General features: G+C 43.5%; 2 protein-coding genes across 7 annotated transcripts in view; one reads left to right on the top strand and one right to left on the bottom strand.

The window, feature by feature from the left end:
• SLC6A15 (solute carrier family 6 member 15) overlaps positions 1-6,090 on the bottom strand; it is a 55,410-nt gene extending 49,320 nt beyond the window's left edge. The window contains exon 1 of the mRNA XM_021092797.1: positions 5,934-6,090. The gene's annotated coding sequence lies outside the window, so the exon portion shown is untranslated. The remainder of the gene's footprint in view (positions 1-5,933) is intronic.
• The window catches only part of LRRIQ1 (leucine rich repeats and IQ motif containing 1), a 292,539-nt gene continuing 285,440 nt past the window's right edge, over positions 5,569-12,667 (top strand). For 4 of the 6 annotated variants that reach the window (XM_021092788.1, XM_021092795.1, XM_021092786.1 and 1 more), the window contains exons 1-2: positions 5,774-5,879; positions 8,580-8,668. The gene's annotated coding sequence lies outside the window, so the exon portion shown is untranslated. Of the gene's footprint in view, positions 6,184-8,579; positions 8,669-12,667 lie in introns of all 6 variants that reach the window. The other 2 variants (XM_021092787.1, XM_021092789.1) reach the window with 2 other exon arrangements.

Genomic DNA, 12,667 nt, shown 5'->3' with positions numbered 1-12,667 from the left:
TTAAACTGGTAAATCCATACTATGGAGTACTACTCAGAAATAAAAACAAACTACTAATACATAAAACAATTTAGATGAATCTACAGACAATTATGCCATGTAGAAAGAGCCAGTTTCAAAAGGTTTCATATTATATGAGTCCACCTGTATTCTTAAAGGGACAAAACGAACGTGAATAACAGATTAGGTTAGTGGTTACCACGAGTTAAGGAGAGGTTGGGGGCAGAAGTTAAGTGGCTATGCTTATGAAAGGACAACACAGGGATACTACAGTGATGAAGCTGTTGTGTAAGTTTGCTTTAACAACGTCGAGGATATTCTGATTATGATGTTGTAATATAGCTTTGCAAAATGTTACATCTGCAGGAAACTCGATAAAGGGCACACAAGAACTCTCTAATATTTCTTTCTTTTTTTTTTTTTTTTTTTTGTCTTTTTGCCATTTTCTTGGGCCGCTCTCACAGCATATGGAGGTTCCCCGGCTAGGGGTCGAATCGGAGCTGTAACCACCAGCCTACACCAGAGCCACAGCAATGCTGGATCCGAGCCGCGTCTGCAACCTACACCACAGCTCACGGCAATGCCGGATCCTTAACCCACTGAGCAAGGCCAGGGATCGAACCCGCAACCTCATGGTTCCTAATCGGGTTCGTTAACCACTGTGCCACGATGGGAACTCCGATATTTCTTATAATTAAATAGCATCTTACATCATTACTTCTTAACAACATGTGAATTTATAACTATCTCAAAAATCTTTTGTAAAAACCTCAGTCAACTCACTAAAAAAAATACATGCATTTTTTGAATTACCGCTGTGGCGCAGTGGCTTAAGAACCCAACTGCAGTGGCTCAGGTAGCTGCAGAGGCGCCTGTTCCATCCCTGGCCAGGTGCAGTGGGCTAAAGGATCTGGCTTTGCCACAGCTGTAGGTCGGTTACAGCTGCAGCTCAGATTTAATCCCTCGCCCATGAGCTTCCATATTCCATGGGTGCAGAGCAGCCATAATTTTTTAAAATGCATTTTTACGTTGATATAACCAGCTAATTTTAGTGGCTCATCTGCTGCTCTAATATAATTTTATAACGAAGAACACTGAAAGAGGAAACTTTGCTATAAATTTAGAAACTATAAAAATCATGCAGCCAAAATAACGACTGACTTTTATACCTTCCTCCCAGGAAACTAAATATAGAACTACCACATGATCCAGCAATCCCACTCTTGGGCATATATCTGGACAAAACTTTCATTGAAAAAGACACACGGGCCCATATGTTCATTGCAGCATGATTTACAATGGCCAAGACATGGAAACAACCTAAATGTCCTATGACAGATGAATGGATTAAGAAGATGTGGTACATGTATACATCTGGAATGAATGGAATGGAATACTACTCAGCCATAAAAAGAAAAAAATGATGCCCTTTGCAGCCAACATGGATGGAACTAGAGACTCTCATACTAAGTGAGTCAGAAGGAGAAAGACAAGTATCATATGATATCACTTATATCTGGAATGTAATATACGGCACAAGTGAACCTATCTACAGAAAAGAAATAAACTCAAGGACATGGAGAACAGACTTGTGGTTGCCAAGGGGGAGGAGGAGAGAGTGGGAGGGACTAGGAGTTTGGGGTTAGTAGATGCAAACTATTGCGTTTGGAGTGGATAAGCCATGAGATCCTGCGGTATAGAACAGGGAACTATATCTAGTCACTTGTGATGGAACATGATGGAGGAGAAGGTGAGAAAAATAGCACATATATATGTATATATGACTGGGTCACTTTATTGTATAGAAGAAATGGACAGAACATTGTAAGTCAACTATAATAACAAATTTTTAAAAAAATATATTTACCTTCCTCATTTGACAGCATTTGATGCCTGGATACCTTCTCCCAAAAGTGTTTATTTGCTATCGTTTTCACTTTAGAATATGTTTAGAAATCTATATGTAAAATAAATAATACAGTAATATGGTGGGCGTAGAGTGAAAAATACCTTCCCACCCCTTTTCCCTAGCATATCTAGTCCCACACCTATTTTTCTATAAGTCACCAAAGTCCTCCACAGACATTTGAATATATTCAAACTAATATGTACATTCAGACTAATATGTATTTTCTCCCCATTGACTCAATCTTTTTTCTTTTTATACAGCAGTTACAAATACTATATGAATAATTCTCCAGCTTGGTTTTTCGCTTTAAAAATCTTTAAAAACTTTTGCTGTCAATGCAATAGCTTACTGTATGTTTTTTTTAAATGACTGTATGATAGCCTATGGCATGAGTATGTCATATACAGGTCCATTTCTAACAGTTTGCTTCAATGTTCAAGCAACTCACTCGGTATATCCGGCATCTGCATAGCTGTAGCATAAATTCCTAGAAGCTGAACTGCTTGATCAAAGGGTATGCACATTTATAATTTTGGTAAATGTTGCCCAGTGACCCTTTATAAAATCTGTCGCCATTTGGACTACCACAAGCAAAGTATGAGAGGAACTGTTTCACCTCTGCCTTCTTCGACACTGAGTCATCTTTTTTGATCTTTGCCCATCAGGTAGGTAAAAAGCTCCTGCGTTAAGTATTCTACTCAAAGATAACAACTGATTCATCTTACAGGAAGGATACCTCAGCACTCTAATCACAAGGAAATAAACTGGCCTTCGAGAGTGAAAACAACTCTATCCTATATCAAATAGGACTGTGCATTTAAAATTACCCTGTAGCCCAGTCTCCAGGGCTTGCTGTTCACTGAGAAATATGAGACAGTCATTACCAGTCAAAGCTAATGTACAAGCAGATAATTTATTATAAGAAGAGTAGTTAGGAGTTAAGTTATAGGGCAAACTGGAAATAATCGAAAGATTCCTACTATGTAATGTTGAATGTTTTCACACATCGGACCACACCCATGGGTTTTTGTTAATAATGCCATCTGCTCAGAAGTTATTTTAAAATTGACTCTGCATAGGAATATATTAACATAGCCAATCAAGCATAGGTATGCAGTAATAAAAAGTTAACATACTCTCCAAAAGAAGCTGGCAAGTAAATTAAGAAGTACAAGTTTTCAGAGCTTTTGATCACCAACAGTCTCTTTCAGGTTTATCTTTCTAAGTCGATGATTTTTTTTTCATTCCCTGGATAATCCAGAGTTCTAAAGAATGCAAATTTCTCACCAATGCACACAACAATTTTATGTTATGACAGGACAAGCGTATTTTCTAACATGCACAAAGTAAAGTTTGAACTATGAATCCCTGGGTTAACTAATAATTGCAGAGTTTAGGTTTTGGAAATTATTCTAATTTAACTTTTCAGTAACTGACAACTATGGCATCTCCCTGACAACTGGCATCTCGAGTAGTTATTATCCAATACTAACATTCTTTATTGTTTGCTATGGTTTGAATGTTTTTGTCCTCTTCCCATCCCATATTCATAAGTTGAAGTTCTAACCGCAAGGTGATGGTATTAGGAGGTGAAAGCCTTTGGGGGTTAACAAGAGATGCTAGAGAACTAACTAGCTCCTTCCACCACATCAAGCCACAGTGAGAAGGCACCGTATAGCAACCAGGAAATTGGCCTTCACTAGAATCTGCCAACACCTTGATCTTGGACCAGTCTCTAAAACTGTGAGAAATACATTTCTATTGTTTATAAGCAATTGAGTTTATGGTAATTTGTTATGGCAGCTTGAACTGGACTAAATAATTCTTACCTTGTTGGATGAGAGAGCACTTATTTCCTAAAAATGTGTATAAATCTTAACGCCATTAAAATACAGTATCTTGGGTTACATATATTGGAAATATAAAGTAAGTCCTGAATCAAGTATCAAACGTGCTATCAAAAAAAGAAAACTTGTCAATAAAAGATGAGATTCTCTTCCTTTCAAAAATGTTAATCCCCGAGTTCCCGTCATGGCGCAGTGGTTAACGAATCCGACTGGGAACCATGAGGATGAGGGTTCTATCCCTGGCCTTGCTCAGTGGGTTAAGGACCCGGCGTTGCCTTGAGCCGTGATGTAGGCTGGAGACGCAGCTCGGATCCCACGTTGCTGTGGCTGTGGTGTAGGCCGGCAGCTACAGCTCCGATTCGACCCCTAGCCTGGGAACCTCCATAGGCCGTGGGAGCGGCCCAAGAAATCACACACACAAAAAAAGACAAAAATGTTAATCCCTGAAAAATAAAAAATAAAACCACACTGAATGTATCAAGTGTAGTAAAATGGTCAATGAATTCAGAAATATATCGAAAATGTTTTAGTCTAACAAACATACATAGACCATTGATCATAAGGCACAAAAAACAGATATTCGAAAAAATAAAATAGATGATTTTGGTAGTGAAATTCTCCGAATGCAATGAGAGAAATACACACGCTCTTCAATCCATCATGAGGCTTTTACTAAAGACCTAATACAAGTCAACCTCCACCACAAGGCGTTGAAGACCTAAGTAGGTGTGTTTCTCAGCGCCTTTCGTGCAGAACGGAGGCTGGGTGGGGTAGGAGCTCTCCGTGGGGTAGTTCTTCAAAAAATGGTTATTTCCTGAAGCAAACGCCCTGTTCCCTGGGCGAGCAACCAGGCAATGACAGGTACAAAACAGCTTTAAAGACTGGAAGATAAGAGCCGAAATGCAGCACAGAATGCAAACCCTTCGGTCCTCTCGTGTCTCGGGTCAGTGAACCAAGCCAGTGGTGCCCACTTAGACTGGGGTCTACCTTTAAGACCTGGAGGGGAGGCGGCCGGCCGCTCAGAAACGGTAGCAGCCTCATTTGCATAAGCACCCAAACACTGCTGACGTCACCGCGCCCGAGTGCGGACCCCGCCCCGTCTTACTCCACTATTTCCACCCGAGGGCAGAGAATGGAAAGGCGGAAAGGAATGCACCGCACCGGGGAGCGCGAGCTGCAGGGCTTCCCTCGCCGCGAAAGGGCGGAAGATGCCGCTTCTCTGCATAACGGAAAAGAATTCCCGCCACTGCAGCTCTGAGCCCGAGCGGGTCAACCTGTCTCCAGGACAGCTGGGGCGGGTTTTGATCCATTCATATTTGTAAGGCGGGTATGCGTGAGAGATGAGACTGAAAGTCTATGCCTGTGCTCAATTTCGTCCTCTGTCCAGGCCATGCACGAGCCAGCCGAGTCAACGAAGTCTGAGATTCCAGTTCTTCCTACCCCCTCCTTTAAAATCCCAGCACCAACACCCTCACGCCACAGTCTCAAATGCTTGGATGGGCAGAAACACACGGGCTGTGCTTTCTTGGGCAGTCATGTGCCTTGTGCGGGAGGAAGGCCCACTTCTGGACCATTTCTCGCAGGATGCCTCGGCAAAAGCGAACTGGCGTCACGTGAACACACACCGTCTTGGGCAAATGCCTTCAGCAGTTGCAACAGCAACCAGAAGCGAATGAGGAATAGGTTGGCTCCTCTCCCCGCCCCACCGCCCACGCACACGAGGTTCGGCTTCCTCCTCACCTCGAACCTTGAAAGCGTCTCGATCCGGTCCCGACCCTCCCAACTTTCTGACTTGCCACGTCGGGCCCCACCCTTCAGCCAACCCTGCCTTGACGTGGGAAGAACTAGTCTCTTGGGGATGCTGTGGTCACGACCAAAAGGAAGGATGGCGGCACGTTTCGACCCATGTGCTTTCAATTACGCGCCGCCTCTAGGCCCCGGGATTGTGCACAGGTGCACTACCCTGAGCCTGAAGGGTCTCCCGAAGAGCTCAGCCTCGCCTTCTCGGGGCTCTGGGGCCTCCCTGCCTCCCCTCACTCCTGGACACAGCCTGAGTCCTTCCCAGGAGAGCCAGCCATCAATTCCGCTCCCTTCCCGGGTCCCGGGCTCCAGGGTGCCAAACGGTGAGCCCCACCCCAACCTAAACCGTGCCCTTAGTGGTAGGAGCGTGTCCTCACCGTTAGCGTGTGTTGGTCGGGGGCCTCTTGCTGTTTCCACGTCCCGACAGCAGCAGCAGCAGCAGCAGCAGCAGCAGCAGCGGCAAAAGGGTCTGGTCCAGGTGGCTGCGACCGAGGCCGCGAGGAGCCGGGTGGAGAGAAGCGGCGGCTGGCCAAGGGCCCGGAGGGCGGGCAAGGAGCGACTCGTGAGCGCCCGAGTGTCGGCCAGGGAAAGAGCACGAGATGCAGGCGCGCGGGTGCGTGCGCGCGGGTATGTGTGAGTGTGTGTGAGGGAGGGTGTGACGGAGGCGCCCACGTGCCCGGCCCGCCCAAGCGGCGGCCGCCGACAGGCTGCGGGGGAGGGAGGGAGGAGGCTGCGGGCGGCTGGGGGACGCGAGCCAGGTCGCCAGGCCCCGCGCCGCACCTCCCCGCCCCGCCGCCCCTTGACGCAGAGGCCGCTGCGGCTGCCTCGCCGCGTCGTCCCTGCGCCCCGGGCGGGGGGCGGGAGGGGTTGGGGAAGCCCGCTTCCAAGCCAGCAAACCGAATCCGCCTGCCATCCCGTCCTCCCCCAACTCTCAGGGCACCTAGAGGATGGGCACCCGTTACCCGCCCCCTGCCGCCGCCACCACCCGCCTTTGTCTCAGCCGGATAACAATGGCAGTGGTCCGACCTGACACCCTCTGAATGTTTTCCCAGGGTCCGTCGGCGACTGAACTAGAGGAGGGAGGGAACCCCAAGAACCCTTCTCCCCAGCTCGCTCCCTGGGCCGGCCATTTACATCTCTTGCAAAAGGAAAGCCCGCTGGGCATTTGCTTCTCCGTCCACCGGGGTCCCGATAGCGGCCAAAGTTTCTGGCCGCATTTTGAAAGGCTGTTTGAGGGAGCTGGTCCTCCCCCTATGTTGGTGTCTTAGCATCCAACTCGCCTCCCAGGGGTCTTATTCCTAAAGGAAGCCTGACCTCCCTCTTGGAGCAGTGAAGCCATCCTCTTGAAGCCACGTGGAGAACTCCTGAAACATACATGACTGAGCACAGAGCGTAGCCGACTTTGGAAAATGGCTGAATCTTCCCCCTAAGCAGGGCGTATACTCTAGAAATTAAATTGTATGTCCTTAAACTCTGCAATTGGGAAGAAATGCAAAATGAACATACAACATATTGGAGCAGAAAGGTTTAGTAATTTGGTGAAGGAGTTTTCCATTTCCAGATGACTGGGTAGTACCATTAAAAAATACATTTGTGCACCTTTAGGCCTTCCAACAGTCCCTCAGATGCTGACCGTTTGTATCCAATTAAGGCTGAATTAAATAATAAGGCCATTGGAGACAGGTTTTTCATGCAGTGAAAAATCTCCTGAAAAGAAATCACAAGACCTAAATTTCAGGTCAGAACTTTGCTACTAATCCTCAGCTTTTAATGCAGCCAAGAGAGCTTTTCCTCAGTCTCTTCCAAACCCACCTTTAAAGCACTTTTTAAAGAAAAAAGAAAAGAGGGGAGTTCCTGTCATGGCTCAGCGGTTAACAAACGCCACTAGCACCCCAAGAGGACGCGGGTTCGACCGCTGGCCTTGCTCAGTGGGTTAAGGACCGGGTGTTGCAGTGAGCTGTGGGGTAGGTGGAAGACAGGGCTCAGATCCCACGTTGCTGTGACTGGACCCCTGGTCTGGGAACCTCCATATGCTGCCAGGGGGGCCCCAAAAAGGCAAACAAAAAAAATCAGATTTGATCCTCTGGACGGCCTTCACCTGACACGGGTAAATAAATACTCTGATAGGTGTCCCACAGGAAAAACTAAAACCAGTTACAATAAAAATCTTAGGGAAATTCTTGCATAACTTGCTTTTACTTCACATATTGGGGACAGGCAAATATATATATATATTGAAATTAAGATATAGTGCAAATAATACTGTTAACACCTGAGAAGAATGTAAGCAACTGAGTCGTGCTGTGTCCTCCATAATCAGGATTAGGCTCATCTGTGGGAAACAAAGTTTTCTGTATACTTTCGAGATTGCTTTATAGTAATACCCGGAAGGCCTTTTTACCTATGAGTGTTCCCTCTCTCATACTTTTTCATTGATGTTTGACATCTATTTCAATCGTATGTACAAAGCTACAATTCACAACGTATTTGTGGAGTAAAGCCTTCAAAAATGATTGATACTCATTTAAGTCTTGAGGCCAATGAGAAGTTAGAGAAAATACCTATTGCCTTTCCCACTAAGCACCTGGGGCTTTCACATAGCTTGTTTAATATTCTCAATTGATTAATGAGGTAATTTTCCCTAATTTAGAGATTAGGCAGAGGTGATACCCAGAAAAAAAGAAAAGTTTACAAAGGGTTACCTAGCTAGTTCCGTGGAAGAATGGAGATTTCAACCTAGGTCTGGATGGCTTTTTTTTTTTTTTTTCTTTTTCATGAATTCTGGTAAGTATTTAGTAAATGTATAGACTTTATCAGGAAGAAAGTGTAGAAATGCCACAGGGGCTGAGTGGCTTAGAAAGTAAGTGGGGCAGGGGTGCAAAGATCTCAGAAGGAGATCCTGGCAACTCCAGTCACAGAGGACGAATTTTAAGATTTTAACAACAAAAACCCTTCAAAGACCTAACGTCCCGTTGCTACTATCTTTTAGCTAATAATTATTAAGTGCCTTCTCTGTCACACAGTGGGAAAGTGGCCCTGCGGCGTTGGTGTGGGAGGAAGAGGCAGCACACAGAAGAGGAAGAGCAGAACTTGGCAGATTTTCAACCCACAGGTAAAGGAAGACTAATCTTTTGGGCCACACTATATTGCTACATACTAACAAGTATTCATTCCATATTAAGCATGTGCCTTTGCAATGTGTAGAATAGTAATATGCCTTCCTTTTCTTAACCCTGAAACCAATCCTCTGATGCAGGTACACTGCAAAAGAAAAAAACTGAGACTTTGTCGAAATTCACACAGTCAGAAAGCATCTGTTAGATGCAGGAAATACATACCAGACTGTATCTGAATCACCTTCTGAATCTGACAACTACTTTTAAGCAATTAATGTTATACTTCTCATTTGAAAAAAAAAAAGTAAGAAAAGGTGTGAATGACAGAATAAGTGAATGTACTCCTTACATGTAGTTGGGATATGTGTGAGGGGAGGAGTCTTGACGTGCCAAGACTTTCCTCCGTAGTATGTTTTAAACTAAATCCCTTAAAATGACAATATTATGCAAATACTCCCAGAGTTCAGAAAAACAATTCAAAGATTTTTTTTTAAGTTTTAAAAGCACAATACTAAAGGAAAATACTGAAATCAGTTCACATCATGAGATTATATTAATTCATTTAAAAATTCTGCCTTTTGGCACTTCTGCATACCAATTAATAAAGGAATAATTATTTAATTGTTTAATTACATTTTTTAATAATTTCAGATCTTTCCAGTTTATAATATCCATCCATTGTTTAGCCACTGATGAGTAGGAGCTTAATAGCAACTTACACTAATGAGTCTTTTAATAACCAAAACATAGGTGTTTCACAAGAGAGTGTAAAGGGAGTTCCCATTGTGGCTCAGCAGCTTAAGAACCCGACTTGTATCCATAACGATGCAGGTGCCATCCCTGACGTTGCTCAGTGGGTTAAGGTCTGGTGTTGTAGTAAGCTGTGGTGTAGGCTGCAGATCAGCTTGGCATGACTGTGGCTGTAGCATAGGCCAGCAGATTTGACCCCTAGCCTCCAAACTTCCATATGCCACAGGTACAGCCCTAAAAAGCAAAAAAAAAAAAAAAGCGCACTAGAGAGAGAGAGGGGGGGAGAGTGCAAAGGATGAAGCCCTCACAAAATCCAGAAGATTCACTCCCAAGGGTGTATAAGAAAGTAGAGATTGTATGAGCAGAAACAACAATTAAAGGGAAAATCCTGAGGCGTTCCTGTCGTGGCTCAGCAGTTAACGAATCTGACGAGCATCCATGAGGACACAGGTTTGATCCCTGGCCCTGCTCAGTGGGTTAAGGATCTGGTGTTGTGCCTTGAGCTGTGGTGTAGGTCACAGATGCAGCTCGGATCCTGCGTGGCTGTGGCTCAGGCCGGCAGCTACAGCTCCTATTCCACCCCTAGCCTGGGAATCTCCATATGCCACAGGTGTGGCCCTAAAAAGCAAAAAAAAAAAAAAAAAGGAAGATACCGAAATGAATTCCAATCAATGAATTAATCCGTTTTCCTATTGTTGGGGAGGAAGAAATTACTCTCTACCCTTCCAGGTTCTTCTGGCTAGTCTAATAATTAAATTGACATGAGATAGATTAAAAAGAGAGAAAATAAAAGAACATTTATTAACATGTATGCATGAGGGAGACCCAGGAAAACAGAGTGACTCACCAAAACGGCCCAAGCCCTCCCCTTAAATACCCTCCTCAGCTGAAGGCGAGAGGACGCGGAGGGTGGTGAGAGTCAGTTATGGGAAGTGACCGGAGGAGCACAGGAAACAAGGTCAGTTGTGATGCAGGTTGAAGCCATTGCCTTCTCCACTGATAAGAGTTGCCAGAGATTCGGTCACTGTCCACTTCCACAGAGGCGGAAACACACTTAAAAACGGAGATTTCTGTTTTAAATGTCTCTTACCAAAGAGTAACTTCTGCTTGGTTTTCAGAGCACTTTCCATGTCTGCTGTTCTCAGAAAGAAAAAATAAAAGCTTAAAACAATTAATATGACAAAGAGACAAGCTTTTTGGTGGCACATTCTGCTTCCGTAACATTATATTGCCCCCCCACACACACACACATATTGCTATGGAGATTCTATTTTCCACTCTAATAAAAATTTTTATTGTCACCCTCCATACCTAACATCACTTGACATATAGTCTCAAAAATGTTTAGAAGATTGTCTGCATGGTCCCTAAATGACAAAATGCCTAGTGAATATTCTGTTCATCCTGCATATTCGTGATTGGTGAAAGGCTGAGAGGTAAAAGCAAGGCAATTGATTAGGTTATCTCATCTCTGTTTAGGTAGTGGTTAGGTTAACTAAGTTGACAAAGGTCAAAGCAATCAAATCAATTTTTAAACACTTGGCTGAAGATAGTGAAGCATTCCAAACAGACAGTGATTAAATTTGCTCATGTTTCTGCATTTGGTAAATAAAGCATTAATTGTTCTGATATGTGAAAATACCAATAAAAGTTATTACCTTGTTGGCACAGGAATTCACTCCGGCCTCTATCATGATCACTACATTTTAAGTTACTTTTTCATTATAAGTTTATTTTTTATAATAATAGGTTATATTCCTAAAATACTTTATATATGTGGGCAAAGACTGGCACCTGCCATTTGAATAAATAAAGAAGATTGACTGGTATTCCAATAAGTAACATATGTGGCCCACCATCAGGCCATCAGCCACTGCAGCTGCTCCCTAGTGGTGCATCCTGAGGGGAATTCAAAATGGGAAAAAAATAGGATACTGGCCCTGGAGAGTTAAGATGCATATCAAAGGAATGATTTTAATGATCCCTGACTTTTGCACCTTTCCGCACAGAGAAAAGCACTAAAATGTTAACTTGAGATGTCTGTCTTTTGTGATGAGCAGTAATCTTGTGATGTTTGACTACATGGGTTTTTTTGTTGTTTTGCCTTAGCAAAAACTCTTAAATATCATGGCTCCTCCCTTATCTCTTTGAAGTTTCTTCAGAACCTTCTGAGAGGTGGTCTCTCAGGCTGTAGTGCTCAGTAGGGTCCCTGAAGAAATCATAGCTCTCAGTTTTTAGGTTGTGCATTTTTCTCCAGTTAACTCTATAGATCAGGTACTGTGCTCAAGCCTTAATCAATGTCTACAGCTCTGTAGGGATCTAAAAACAGTTTTATGGTATTCGTATTGCATGTCATGCCTTTTCTACTTGTCCTTTGACTCGTTTCAAACTCGCACTACAAATTTATTCAAATTCAGTTACTTCGTAATCTAATCGAAATTCTAAATTATTATTTTAATACCACAGTCATACCTGCTCATTGAATAAATGTCTAAATATGAACTTGTACATGGTAAGAAGTTAAAAAGTTAAAGCCCCTGTGGTTATGTTTCTTTGTCATTCTGTCAATTCTACCAGCTAAGAGTAAATACTGTTAACTATTTCATATGTATTCTTAGAAAATTTCCTTCTCTTTCAGTCTCTCTTCCTGTGTGTGTGTGTGTGTGTGTGTGTGTGTATGTATTCATCTATATGTACATATAATATACAGGTTTGTTTGCTTTCATTCGTGGGGGTGTTGTTTTGTAAAATGTGACAAATGGAGTTCCCCTCGTGGTGCAGCCGAACCAAATCTGCCTAGGAACCATGAAGTTGCAGGTTCGATCCCTGGCCTCGCTCAGTGAGTTAAGGATCCGGCATTGCCATGAGCTGTGGTGTAGATCGCAGACCTGGCTAGGATCTGGCATTGCTGTGGCTGTGGCACAGGACAGCAGCTGTAGCTCTGATTCGACCCCTAGCCTGGGAACCTCCATGTGCTGTGGGTGCAGCCCTAAAAAGCAAATAAAATAAAATAAATAAAATAAAAGCAGACAAATGACTGCTTTTCTCATTGAAACATGAACAGAACAACTCAAGAAAAGTAGGGTGGTGCTGGAGTTCTACTATTTGAAGATAATTCTTAAGTGTTGAAGGCACATATAGGCCTTCTGTGCTATGATCAGTGGTTCTCTTTCATAAAAGTCAGTGCTTACCTTTGTCTTGTGAAATCTTAGTAACCCCTTGTATCTTCTTTTTATTTCCTTGTT

This window comes from Sus scrofa, chromosome 5, assembly GCF_000003025.6.
Source record: "Sus scrofa isolate TJ Tabasco breed Duroc chromosome 5, Sscrofa11.1, whole genome shotgun sequence".
NCBI lineage: Eukaryota > Metazoa > Chordata > Mammalia > Artiodactyla > Suidae > Sus > Sus scrofa.
The sequence above is the reverse complement of the archived record's forward strand: the minus strand, read 5'-3'. Positions and strand labels throughout refer to the sequence as shown.